Source organism: Dasypus novemcinctus, chromosome 28 (genome assembly GCF_030445035.2).
Source record: "Dasypus novemcinctus isolate mDasNov1 chromosome 28, mDasNov1.1.hap2, whole genome shotgun sequence".
Taxonomy (NCBI): Eukaryota; Metazoa; Chordata; class Mammalia; order Cingulata; family Dasypodidae; genus Dasypus; species Dasypus novemcinctus.
The window spans coordinates 29,754,159-29,767,036 of NC_080700.1; the positions used below are offsets into that span (position 1 = coordinate 29,754,159).

The window sequence follows — 12,878 nt, forward strand, 5'->3', positions numbered from 1 at the left end:
TTGAATATTTGCCAAAATCGATTCAAAAATCCTCTCGGGTGGGCTCCCATTTCCATTTTACAGATTTGAAAATTAAGGTGGCTCACGGAGATGGCTCTAGAATTCAGGTCTCCTGGCTTCCAATCCAAAGACCTTTCCCCTATACCCATCCTTCTGGATCACTTGCTGGAAGGCACTGGGTTCCCAAGAAAACCGTAACTGCCTGGCCTGAGCCAGCTCCCACAGGCCCTTGGAAGAAGCCGTAACCTTTCTCAGGGGTATCAAGGACTAATAGGTCCGTGCTTCACTGCCCTGAATTCCTCAGCAAACAGGTGTCCTGTAAACTGTGAATGAGGTATTACTGCAGGGCAGATGTAGCTCAGTGGTTGAGCAAGGTCCCAGGTTCAATCCCCCATACCTGCTTTAAAAAAAAGATGGTATTATTTTCATGAACGTTTGCTGCCAACTTTTCAAGGTCGTAAGAAAAAAGAGAAAGGCCATCCCAAATCTTTCTGGTTCTGGACAAACACTGCCTAGTAATGAAAATGGCTGTTGCCAATCTAAGCACCCTTTCAACATGGCGCCCTTCTGGATGGTCCCCCACGCCTCTGCTTTTGCCAAGAGAATCATGGAGGCAACACGGGGCTGGGCGGACCTCACGGAGTCCATCTCCCCACCCCTTGGCCCATCCAAGAATTCCCAGACTATTATAAAGAGCCAGGTCAAAAGCCAAGATTCCTCTTCCCCTGAATTCTCCTCCACAAACTCTGTTCACTCCACCTCTGAAACTTTGTTCAGGCTCTTTCTTCCAAAATCTCTGATACCCTTTCCCTTCTCTTCCTTCTATCCAAATTCATCTCCATCCTTTGTGGACTCCAATCATCTCATCTTCACCATGATTCCTTCCTCAAGTCCTCTTACTTGTACTGCTTTTCTCAAGATTTCCAAGGACTAGCTCGTCCTCACTCAGCTATTAACCGGAAGGTCCATTCTTACCTCTTGTGTGTCCCCTCAACCCATAGAACAGTGTATCTCAAACACTGGCATCTAAATCACCTGGAGACAACCTCAGGTCAACACATAAACTCTGGGAGGGTGGCCCCCAGCATCTGGGTCAATGGGACCCAAGAATCTGCATTTCTAGCAAGTTCCCAGGTGACCTTGACACAGCTGCTCCAGAGGTCCCACTGTGAAAACCCATGACATAGAGTGCAACGTCAACCTAGCAGTTACCCATAAGACATGCTGAATTGAATCCTATCACTCACCCAAGGGAGGGGCCCAGAGTCTACTCAATTTTGTTGAAATGGAAAGAAGATTGATCAAAACCAGAATGGCCTTTTTATCTGCACCCCCAGGTCCCAGCATACTCAACTCCCCACTTCATCACGGACCCAGTCTTACCCTCCACAAGTCCAACTCATTCCAAGCAGGTGGTTATTACAGAGAAATCATGTCCAGAGCCAGGACCCAGCAGCCATGTTTTCAGGTTACAGCCACCAGCCTCCCCAGCTGGCGCCCCTTACGTTTCCTAAACAAGTGAAGCTGCATCCTGCCTCAGCACCTTGGCACACCTAGAATGTTCTCACCTGGCTGACCTTCTGCTCTTCCATCTCAGCTCAAATGTCACCCTCTGGAGAGGACTTCTCTGCCCACTCAGCCCTGAGTACTCCCCATAAAGAGACGCCATCACATCATCCTTATTTTTCTTTCTGACACTTAACGATCGTTCTTGTTGACTTGATATCTGTCTTGCTCTACTTAAGAGCAGAGACTTTGCTGGTGGTGGTTTGGAGCTGGGTATCCCAGGAAAATGTGTTCTTAAACGTAATCCATCCCTGTGGGTGTGAACCTGTTGTAAGTAGGACCTTTTGATAAGGTGACGTCAGTTAAAGTGTAGCCCACTTCAATCAGGATGGGTCTTAATCCTGTGACGGGAGTCCTTTTTAAGAAGAACGGAATTCCGAGAGAGAGAGCCACAGACACAGAGAGAGAAAGCCACAGGAAGCAAGAAGCTGAAGGTCAATGGAATCCAGAAGAGAAGGGAGAGGCCAAGAGAGGCCGCCATGTGCACTGCCATGTGACAGAGGAGCCCAGGACCAAGGATCGCGGGCAACAAGCCCTCGAATGACAGTCTTAGGGAAGAACGCATTGCCTTGATGATCTTGAACTGGACTTTTCCTAGCCCCTAAAACCATGAGCCATTGAATTCCCATTGTTTACGCCAACCCAAGGGATGGTGTTTGTTTGAGCAGCCTAGAAAACCAAAAGGCTGGTACACCAGTACATCTTCAGTGTTTCGAAAAATGTTTGGGTAGTGAGGGTTCTTAGTAAAGACTCAGTGATTGAACAAACTCTTAACCCAATTAAAAGACCACGGCAAGTCCCATCAGGTAGACCTGGTCAAGAATGAGATGCACCAAAGGTAGCCTTGACTCTTAGATAGCACAAAGCTGGTCAATGAAAATGGTCTTAAGTTCCAGAGTGCTCAGAACTCATGTTTTTCTATCTTGGACTCTAACCACTCCCCCTTCTCCAGACCTGAACAGAAGCACTGTTAACTACAAAGAACCAACACGTTCTGTATCACATGACCAACCCCAAACGGAAATGTCACTGGAGACCATGACAAGTATCCTTCTCGGCTAATACATTTGTTTAACTTTTACAAGTGGACTCAGATTTCCTGGAAGGAGCCCAAGGTTTTCCCTTTGCTCAAGGTTACTGCAGTATCCTAGAAATTTAAGTCAAGAAGATGAGGACAAACACATACTCTTTTCACCAAAGAGTCTACTGAGGTTCTTAGATCTTCGTAGCAAGGAAACCAAGGGATTTAGAGGCCAAAAGTTTTTGGAACCTTTTCGCAGACCGTGTTGACCACGTATTTGTTTAGAGCAGAAAAAAGTTAAATGAGCAGAAAAAACTGAACGATTTGAGTCTCTGAACAAGCAAGTAGACTGCTGCTCCTCACAAGCGTTGGGAGAATTTTATGAAGATGAGTTGACACAGGTGGATTTCAATGTGGATAAACTTGGTGTTTGGAGGTGAAGTGAAAACTATGTTTTTGCTTTATTGTGTTGTGTTGTGTGGTGGTGTGCTGTGACTTCAGTGACCCTAAACGTATGGGGCTCCGCTGGGGAAACACTCTTAAGAGGTGCTCCTAGCAGGCCAGTATCCCTCCCTGGCCACCTGCTGGTCACGTGACCCTGAGGAAGTTTTTTAACTTTCCCAAATCTATCGGCTCTTAAAACTCCTCCCTCTTCAGCGAAGCCTGTCCTGTCCCTCTTATTTCCTTTTACCCCCACCTCCCTTTTCATCCTACTTTTAATCTCGTGGGCCACCTCTCTATAAGCCCTTGTATCTGGGTGGGGCTTTAAACTTTTCCAAGAGCTTTCCTGTACATTATCCCATGAGACAAGAAGGCTCATATGTTTCTGCTTTGTAGGTGGAGGAAACTGAGATCCAAAAGGGATAAGAGAGCTGCCCAAGAATAGAACCATTCAATGAAACTAGAACCCAAATGCCAAGCCCAGTGCTACTTCCACCCTGCTCTCCCACCGTCTCCGCAGGGCACCCTCTCTGATACTTGTTGGTTCTCCCCAGCCTGGGGGCCCCAGGGTAGATCCCCAATTCTTGGAGTCTTTAGCAATTTCTAGAAAGAGGTCTTGGGGAAGTGGAAGTGGTTCAAGCCCGGGTGCCCACCTACCACATGGGAGGTCCTGGGTTTGGTTCCCAGTAACTTCTAAGGAAGACAAGCAAGACAGTGAGCTGAAATGACAGGCTGGTGCGGCAAGCTGATACAATGAGGAGACACAAGGAGAGAACAACAAGCAGGGAATGAATGTGACTCAAGCTACCAAGTGCCTCCCTCCCACACAAGAGGTCCCAGGTTCAGTTCCCAGTGCCTCCTAAAAAGAAGATGAGCAGACACAGAAAGCACACAATCAACAGACAGAAAGCAGACAGGGAGCACAAACAATGAGGGGGGAATGAAGGAATAAATCTTAAAAAAAAAAGGTCTTGGGTACACACCCTGATGAGGTACTCAATGGGACAAGACTTTCCCAACCCCTGCAACAGTAAATGAAGGGTACCCCTGAAATTTTAGAGATAACTAATCAAAGACTAGTCTTATGGAAGGAGAAAGTGACTGGGTTTTTACTTTTCTTTCTGGGCTTAACATCAGGAATCTACACATTCAAGGATCAGAGTCCCTAGCTGGGGGTGCTGCGTGACCTGGAAAATGTGGCTCTTGGGCCCTGATGAGACAAAGTGAACACATCCTGTGCGGAGCAAGGCAGCGGAAATTCTGTCAACGTCTGCTTCCTTCCCTTCTCCCTGATTTCCAGAAGGGACAGCAACGCGGGAGCCAGCGGTAAGCGCCAGCACAACCGACCGCTGTGTGAACCTTCTGCTGGAAGGCAGTGGGAATTAGAGTTCATCTGTTAACTGCTCGACGAAGTCGGTGAAATGTTTCATCAACACTGGACTTCCCAGCAGTAAAGAGAACCCACCATTTCCAAAGGACGATCTGGAGGAAACTGGTGCATCGTTGAGGCCATCCAGCTCTGCCAACTGATGGTGGACGAGGCGACTCCCCTGTCAGACTTGAAATACCTAGCGCACAGTAGGCGTGCAATAAAGGCTGGCGTCTGTCAGGGTGTCGGGATCCCCTCGCGGTCCCTCCATCTGAACTTGAACTCAGCAAGTGTGAACCACTGCCCACGAGGAGAGGATTCCGGTGAGGCCGCGGGCTCGCAGCCCTAAACGACTTTTCATCCAGAACCTTCCACATTTCCACATCCTTGTCCTCGCCAAGCGGGCCCCAGGAGCCGGCAGTGTTTATACACAACCATTAGATTAACGAGAGTAAGAAGCCAGTGCCAGTACCCGGTTCTCTTTGGCAAACAACAAAAAACTGCGACAGGCTCCCCATGGATTTCCCACATCTCAAAAGAAACTATCGCTCCAAACTGTTGCTTTTCTCATGGCAAAGTTATCAAAAGATGATTTAAAAGACATAGGAACTTTTTTTTTAATCAACAGCATCAGGCTGCGTTAAAACACACACCATTCTTGAATCCTGCTGTTTCAGTGACAACAAAGCCCTGCAGTGGGGAGGGTGGCAGGTGCGGTGGCCGGCAGGTGACAGGTGGGAAGGCCGAAGCATATTTACAAGGCGCTGGGTGGTTTCTCCAAACACCTGAGGTTTGCCAAAGACGCGCGGCGTCCTGGGGGGTCCCCAAAGCACCCCCAGCCTCCGGGAGCACCCCCTGCCGGCACTGAGGAGTAAGTCCCCTCCTTCTAGAGCCTACGTTTCTAAAAGAATCCAAAAGGAAGAGTCACGTCCAAAGTGGAGGACGCTAAGCCCGGGAACTCCCGGGGGAGATTCTGCCACGTGGGCCGAGCTGGGGCCGAGCGGGAAGGGAAGCGGGGAGCAGGGGGGCGGCCCCCGCCTCCCACACCCACCTCCCACTCAGACGGAGGCCAGGAACACCTGCGAATGTTCTGGAAAGGGAAACACGTGAAGCCAGGATCACTCGTTAACCTCTTAGCAGGGACTGGTTTAGCAAATTAGCTTGACCTTGGGGGTGGGGGGAAACGGGGGAGAAGCCAGCCGAGGCAGGGGGGCTCTGTCCGCAGACCCAGGACGGTGGAAGTGGGGAGGGGGAGTGGGCGTGGGGGGGGGGGCTGATCCTCTCAGGGGGAGCCAAGGAAATGCCCGGCGTGAAGATGGGGGGCTCCTTTCAAAGTCTCACGGTCACTGCACGTGCGGTCACGGCACAACCCCGGGGGGCTGGTCTGATGGCCGGGGGGCGACCTGGGGCTTCAGGGCTGGCCCAGGGGACTCTGCTCCGGGCGGCCAGGGACACTTGTAATTAAGGAAGTCCTGCCCCCCGTTTTGAAACCTCCTAATGGCATTTTTTAAAACTTGTACTGCCACACCCCCCCTCCAAAATAGAAGTCCCTTAAAACGTCTATCAAAGATAAAAAAAAAAAAGGAACACAAAAAACGGATTTCCCTCCGGCATTGGCACCGAACAGCGAGGAGGGGGCATGGCCTCGGGGAGGGGCAGCTCGCTGGGGGCGGGGCCTAAAATGGGAGGGGGCAGAGCAGTGGGGGAGGGACACGGCCCTGGGGAAGGGCACTGCAGTGGGACGTGGGCGCAGCATGGGCGCAGAGCATTGGTGGGTGGGGCACAGCAATGGGTGGGGGGCGGCAGCTGCCCACCCCGCAGATTCCGCTAACAGAGAGGGGAGGGCTTTCCCAGCAGCTCCGCCCAGACCCCAGCGCAGCCACGAAGCACCTGTCAAGTTCCACCGCAGACCCCAGAGGGGCGCCCAGGAGGCCCTGGTCTTGAACTTGTCCATTCAAAAACAAAGTCCAGTGGTTGGCGTTGGGGTTGGTGTACGCCCAGGGGACTTGAACCTCTGGGCTGTCCATGTGCCAGCTGGGCCCTGAGCCTCAGCGGAGTTGTAGCACCTCCTCTCCAGTTCGTTGGACTTACCCAGGTCAGCTAACAGGGAGGTGAGGATGGTCAATCACCACACCAGGGAACCGAGAGGGTCTACAGCTGCAAGCAGGAGAATCGCATCCATCAGCCACGTGGGATCTAAGCCCCATCCTGATTTAGAGGTGGAGTGGACATCACCATCCCAGGGTCCTCAGGATGGGGGAATAAAATATGCACTAGAGTGGACTTACTGGTATTCTACGATAGACTTACGGTGACTCCAGCAAGGGAAGAAATTATATCATTGATGGGGAGACAGTGGCCACGGGAGTTGCTGAAGGCGGGGAGAGGGAAGAAGAGGTGTGATGTGGGGGCATTTTTGGGACATGGAGTTGTCCCGAATGACCTTGCAGGGACAGATGCTGGACATTGTATGTCCTGCCATGGCCCACTGGGTGGACTGGGGGAGAGTGTAAACTACAAGGCAAACTATAATCCATGAGGTGCAGCAGTGCTCCAAAATGTGTTCATCAAAGGCAATGAATGTGCCACAATGATGAAAGAGGTTGTTGATGTGGGAGGAGTGGGGTGAGGGGGTGGTATATGGGGACCTCCTATATTTTTTTAAGGTAACATTTTGTGGATCTATGTATCTTTTAAAAATAAAAAAATATATATATATAAAAAAACAACAACAAAAGAGAAAGTCATGCACCTATTAGGGTCACAACCTATCCCGCCTGGGGTCCAAAAGTAAACAGGGGAGAGGAAGAGTCCACCTGTGATGTCAACGCAAATCATCATCTCCAGGCCCGCGGGAGGGGAGCGGGGTGGGGGTAAAGGAGGAGGCTCCCAGGAGAACGGAGGCTTCTCACCCCAGAAATTCACCCACCCCCGGAGTGTCTCTTTCTTTTGAGCCCAGCACGTGGACTAGCAGGCGGAGAGGCGCGTTTTACACCACAGCTTCCTCCCACACCCCTGCAAGGTAGCTCTCACCCCTGCTTTGCACCTGAGCAGAGAGAAGCTTGAGAAAAGCTGCCCCGGGTGACGCCACCAAGAAGCCCGGGCTTGCTTCCAGCCCGGGCCCCTGAGCTCCAGGGTTCCTCGCTCCCCAAACGCCTCATCCACACATCTGTGATCACAGCGATCAGGAGAAGACGGCTTAGGTTGTGTCCCAGGACACAGCCACAGACGCCACCCATCCCCACTCGCCTCCCTCATGTAGGATGTGCTGCCATCGGCCCCGTGGAAGTGTTGAAAACGTGACACCCTCAGTGGCCACCCGCTAAGTCGCTTTCATGACCGCAGGGGGTGGGGATCAAGGCAGCCCATCTCGGGGGGCCCAGAGCCCCAGACCTCACCTGCGGCACGGCAGCCACTGCGAGTGCTGTTTCACGCAGCTGCCCCGCAGAAGCGCTGCTGCTTCCACCCGGTGGGCAGGTGCCGGGCCATGAGGCCAAACTTTGGTTCTTAGGGGTCACGGTGGAAAAGGGTAGCAGCCCCCGAGTCCTGCTCCCCCAGCGCCCTCAGAATGCTGCCAGGGTGGGCCCGGATGGGGAGAGCCAAGCACCCAGATACTTACCCCGTTTTTATCCACATATCTATTTCCGCACACCCCGGTGACATCCAGTGGGGGACAGATAAGGGGAACGCATGCTGTGGTCCCACAAACTAGCCGAGGGCAAAGCAGATGCCCCCAGGCTCTGCCCCCCGACCCAGTGCCACCTCCGTGGTCGTCTCCTGCCTCGGCTCTCCTTGCAGCAAGCCCTCTGCCCATCCTGCTGTCAACCGCCTGGGCCCCTGGGCCTGGACTCCCTGCACAGCAGCCCAAGGGGGCTCGAAAACACCAGCCAAGCCTGCTTCCCTATCTAGAACCGGCGGCACCAACCGGACTCCAGATTTAGTTCTAGCCCCTGCTCTCAAGCGAGAGCCCTGCCTTCGTCTCCTGCCGCTCTCCCTCTGCTTTCCTATTGATCCTGGAATCAATCAGACTTGTGTCACCTCTGGGCCATCCCACATGCTCTTCCCTCTGCCAGGAATTCCCTATCCTCGGGTCTCAAGGACACTGGCCCTCGAAGCAGCCTTCTCCCAGCACCCAGCCGAGGGCAACCCACCCCAGAGCCCTTTATCACTCTCTAAACACCCATATCTTGTCCCTTTAGGTTTCCTTAACTATTGACTCTCTACCCACCCTGGAACGTAAACTTCAGGGGCGGTGATTTGTTCAGTATCCCCAGGCCACACAGTAGCTGCTCAATAAATTCATAAAACCAATGCTTCTTCAGCGCACCTAGCACAGTTGCGATTTTACTTACATCTGTGCAAATGCATGAAAAATGTTTCTGTCTGTCCCATTCGATGGCGGGGGGCTTTCTGAGGGCACACACTGGGTGTGTACCTGCATACCACGGCATGCTAGTGCCCAGCCTTCATTCTTAGCACCTCACAAGTGCCCGATAAGCCTTTGCCAAAACTTTGCAGCCTCCACCGTGCCTTTCAAATGCTCTCCCCACAGGGCTGGGCCTCTGCCCCTTCTCCCTCCCCAGGCAGGCCTGGTGTGCAGGAGGTGGGGAGAGGCTTGTGCACACAAGGTCAAGTTGCGGCTACGAAGGTCAAGCAGTCCACAGCAAAGGGCACGCGTCCTTCAGAGTCCAGGGGCCTGCAGGGAGAGGTGCAGAGGGCAGGGGCACTTAGCCTCAAAGGCAGACGGGTCCAAGGTCAGCCGGGGTAGGGTCTTTAGCCCCGCGGACCCTCAGCTCCCCTCCTCAGCTGGGAGGTGTGGCAATGCCTCTCGGGGCTGCTTCCGGGGTTGCATCCCCTGGGAGCACAAACGTTGCACCTCCTTCCTTCCTTCACCTGTGACTGAAGGAACTTGGTGAACGGTCCCCTGGTGATCACAAGTGATGTCCATCATCATCTCGAGGCGGTGCTGGGAGTGGTCCCAGGAAACTGGCTCCAGCCCAGACTTCCTGGGTCACGGGGCCAAAGCCAACGAGAGGGCTAGGCTTGTCAGTGTCCCCGACTCGGACAAAAACCTTCTCCTGCTCCCCCGGCCACGGGCTGGGAGAAGAGCTCAGGCAGGGCGGCCACCATGCAGTGCGCCTGTGGGCCGTAACTGACCGATGACACGGAGAGAGGGCCGGAGACGGTCCCCCGTGCAGAACAGGGACCTGACCTGCCATTCCCCATTTTTCGTGCCCAGTGCGCCTCTTGATAACACTTCACACCGAATTTAAGGAAACGACTTCTCTTGTCAGAATATGGAGACTTCAAAACAAACGTGACCGCGGGGCAGGTGGAGTTCAGTGGTTGAGCACCTGCTTTACACGGGCGAGGTCCCGGGTTCGATGCCCCGTACCGCCTCAAAAGAAAAAAGTGACAGAAACGACTGAGCTCCTCGGTTTCTGAACAGTGTTTGCCAAATGACTCATGGCCCCTCGATTTGATCTCACCGCCTACCTCTAGGCGACTGAATAAATAGGCACGGTGAATATGCTTTTAAGCTTTAAAACGCTTCTTTCAGATGACTTATCTCTCCGGAGAGCTTAACTCTTTGCAAAAGCCAAACCTTGGCTGAGGAAAGCTCCTCGGGAGTTAGAGCCGCTCGGGAGTTTCCTATCCCCGTGTAGGAGTCCTTCTTTCTCACACGCTCTCCCCATCTCTGTTAGAATTGAGGAGAGCCCATGGCTAAGGAAGGAGCACTAAAGACAGCTGGTGCTGGCCGAACTGGGCCTCCCAGGGTGGCAGGTGAGCCCGCCCTGACCCCGAAAGCAAAGCAAGATCAAGTCCTGACATTGAGGTGCCCAAGAGTTCCTCAGGTTCAAGCTCATGTCTCTCATTCACCTAAGGGGTCTGGTGGGTGCCAGGTTAGACTCCTGCAAGATTCAGAGCCGAGGCCAAGTGCACTGTGTCTGGAAAGTTCTCAATGTGGCCTGGACACTCTGTCCCATTGGAGCCCCAACCTCTTGGGGCAGCCCACCTTCCCAGAATGCCCTGGTCCCCCAGATGGGCTGCACCCCAGAATCAGGAAGGGGACCCCCAAGTCAAAGAGGCCTCTAGCTTCATGTCTCTAGGCGGCCAGTGGACATTGGACGGGTCTGGAAGGTTCTTGTGCCTCGCCGGCTGAAAGGTCACCGCAGCCCTGGCCACCAGAAAATCCTAGTAAAAGCCGAGGTGTGGGAAGTAGGCACGCCCCATTTTTAGGGGGAAAGGGGACGCTGCGCCTCCTTAGGTCAAACTGCAGCTGGCCCACCTGCCCCCGGGGGTCTATAGAAGAGAAGAGCCTGAGCTCTTTTCACCAGCGGGGCGGGCTCAGGCAGAGCCACCCCCCCAGCGGTGTGCTTTTGTGTTTCCGTCTCTTCTAAAGACCAGCTGGATTTGCTCCTGTCCCCTCCTCCCCCCCAACCGTTGGAATTTGCTGGTAGGTGTGGCACAGTGCACTTTTTTTGTCTCCAGCCACCTTTCTGTTAAGATTTAAGGAGTGGGGTGGGTTGTGGCTGAGGCAGGCAGGTGCCACTGGAAAAGGTTAGAAGTTTTGAAGCTTTTAAGGCAGGAAGAGGCCAGGGCTTCCCGGAGAGCAGCTGTGGATTTTCACGGAGATGCACTCAAAGACACGCGCCCCATCCCCAAAACACCATCCCCCCCTCAAAGGCTTCCTGGGTCACCCAATTACATTTGCACCCACTTTCCACTCCAGGCGTTTTCTTTTTCCTCCCCCAGGGAAGCCTTCTTTTCAAAGAAGGAAGAAGGAGCTTTAGAAGATCATACTGAACAAAGGAAATGTTGTTCCGTATCTGAAATGAAATGCCAAGAGGTCGTTTTTCTCACCCTATTTCAGTAACACACGCACACAACGCTCCCCAAACCACCTGACAGCAAGTCACTGCCCTCTGAGAATTCAGAAATCCCCAACCAGCTGACTTCAGGTTCTCAGGATATTCCCAAGCATTTCTTAGGCTATTTTCATTTCCACATGAGAAACACGACGCTTTTGGTAGAAGCCACGCAGCTAGGACACCTGCTGGAAAGTGCACTAAAATGGCCCTAATATCCAGGGGTCTCTGGGCCCTTTGGCGACAGAGGTCGCGAGGAGCTCCAGCCCCCGCAGCACTACCCTGGTGAACTTTGAAAGCGGAGTCCACAGCCCTCCTTGGAGGGGCTGCACCTGGTCTCAGGCCACACCTGGCCCAGGGGTGGCGGGAAGGGGACACCGAGGGGGCGGCGGCCCGGCGGGGTGGGTGGTGCGAGCACTCCCCGAAGGGCAGGCAAGGGGGCGAGCCCGGGACAGGTCGCCCCGAGAAGAAACGCGGGGTCGGGGGGACAAGGCGACACCGCATGCCCCCCCCCCCCCGCCCCCGCTAAATAACCGAGTCCAGAGCGGGCGGCCGGCGGGAGCCCCGCGCAGCCCCGCAGCTCGGGTGCGCGGGGCACAAGCGCGACGCAGAGCCGGCGAGGCCGTGACAGCCGCGCCCGGCGCCCGCTTTCTCGCCCCGCCGCCCGCTGTCCCCGGCGCCCGGGCGCAGAGTCCCCGCCTCGCCCCGGGGGGGCGCCCCCCGCAGCCCCCGGCGCCCCTGCCCGCCCGCGGAGACGCGCGCTCACCTCCGCTGGAACCCGGGATCCCGGCCGCGGAACCGGGCGGCGTGACCCCCGCGCGCGGGGCGGCTTTGTGGGTGCCACGTGGAGAGGCGCGGGCCGCGGGCCATCCCCGGGCGGCTGACTCAGCGCGGGGCTCGCGATTGGCCCGCGTCGCCCGCGCCCCTCCCCGCAGCCGACCCCTCCTCGGCCGGGACGGGGCGGGCGGCTGACCCCGGGGCCGCGGGGACCCCGGCCGGGGAGCGCTCTGCGCCCGCGAGGGGCCGGGCGACCCCCGACTCACGCCCCGCTGCGTGCGGGGGGCTGCCGGCTGGCCTCGCGCTCGCAGGGTCCCCGAGGTCGGCGCCCACTCACCTCCCGGCTGGGGTCTCAGACGTCCCACCGCGGGGGACCAGACCCCTGGGTTCCTCCGAAGACGTGCTGGGAACGGTTGGGACGCTGGGAATTACCCAGCGGGGCGCGGAGGCTGAATTCTGCCCCCCGGGGAGGTTTGATTCGCCCGCTGGGAGCCTGGCAGGCACACGTGGGCAGGGTAAGGGGCGGGCCCGAGATTTTATATGGGGTGATCCGTGGGGCATAAAGATTATGCCGTTGTGGGGGGCCTCTGAGAAGGAATGCGAGGTTTTTTTGTTTTTTAAGGAGGCATCGGGGATCGAACCCCGGACCTCATACATTGGAAGCAGGCGCTCAACCACTGAGCTCCACCCGCTCGCTCCGCGTGGATGTGAGATTTTTAAGAACATGAAATTAGCTACAGCGTCTTGGAAGGCGCTGAGGAAGTGGGGGTTCCTGAAGCCTCAAGTTCATTGGCCTCACTGTTAATCCGCTTCTTGGGGTGACTAGAGAAATTAG

General features: G+C 55.0%; 1 protein-coding gene across 2 annotated transcripts in view; it reads right to left on the bottom strand.

Annotated features, from left to right (window-relative positions):
• FRMD1 (FERM domain containing 1) overlaps nucleotides 1-12,519 on the bottom strand; it is a 67,659-nt gene extending 55,140 nt beyond the window's left edge. The window contains exon 1 of one of the 2 annotated variants that reach the window (XM_071212533.1): nucleotides 12,381-12,519. The gene's annotated coding sequence lies outside the window, so the exon portion shown is untranslated. Of the gene's footprint in view, nucleotides 1-12,032; nucleotides 12,140-12,380 lie in introns of those variants that run through there. The other variant, XM_071212532.1, reaches the window with a different exon arrangement.
• Nucleotides 12,520-12,878: the final 359 nt, after the last annotated feature.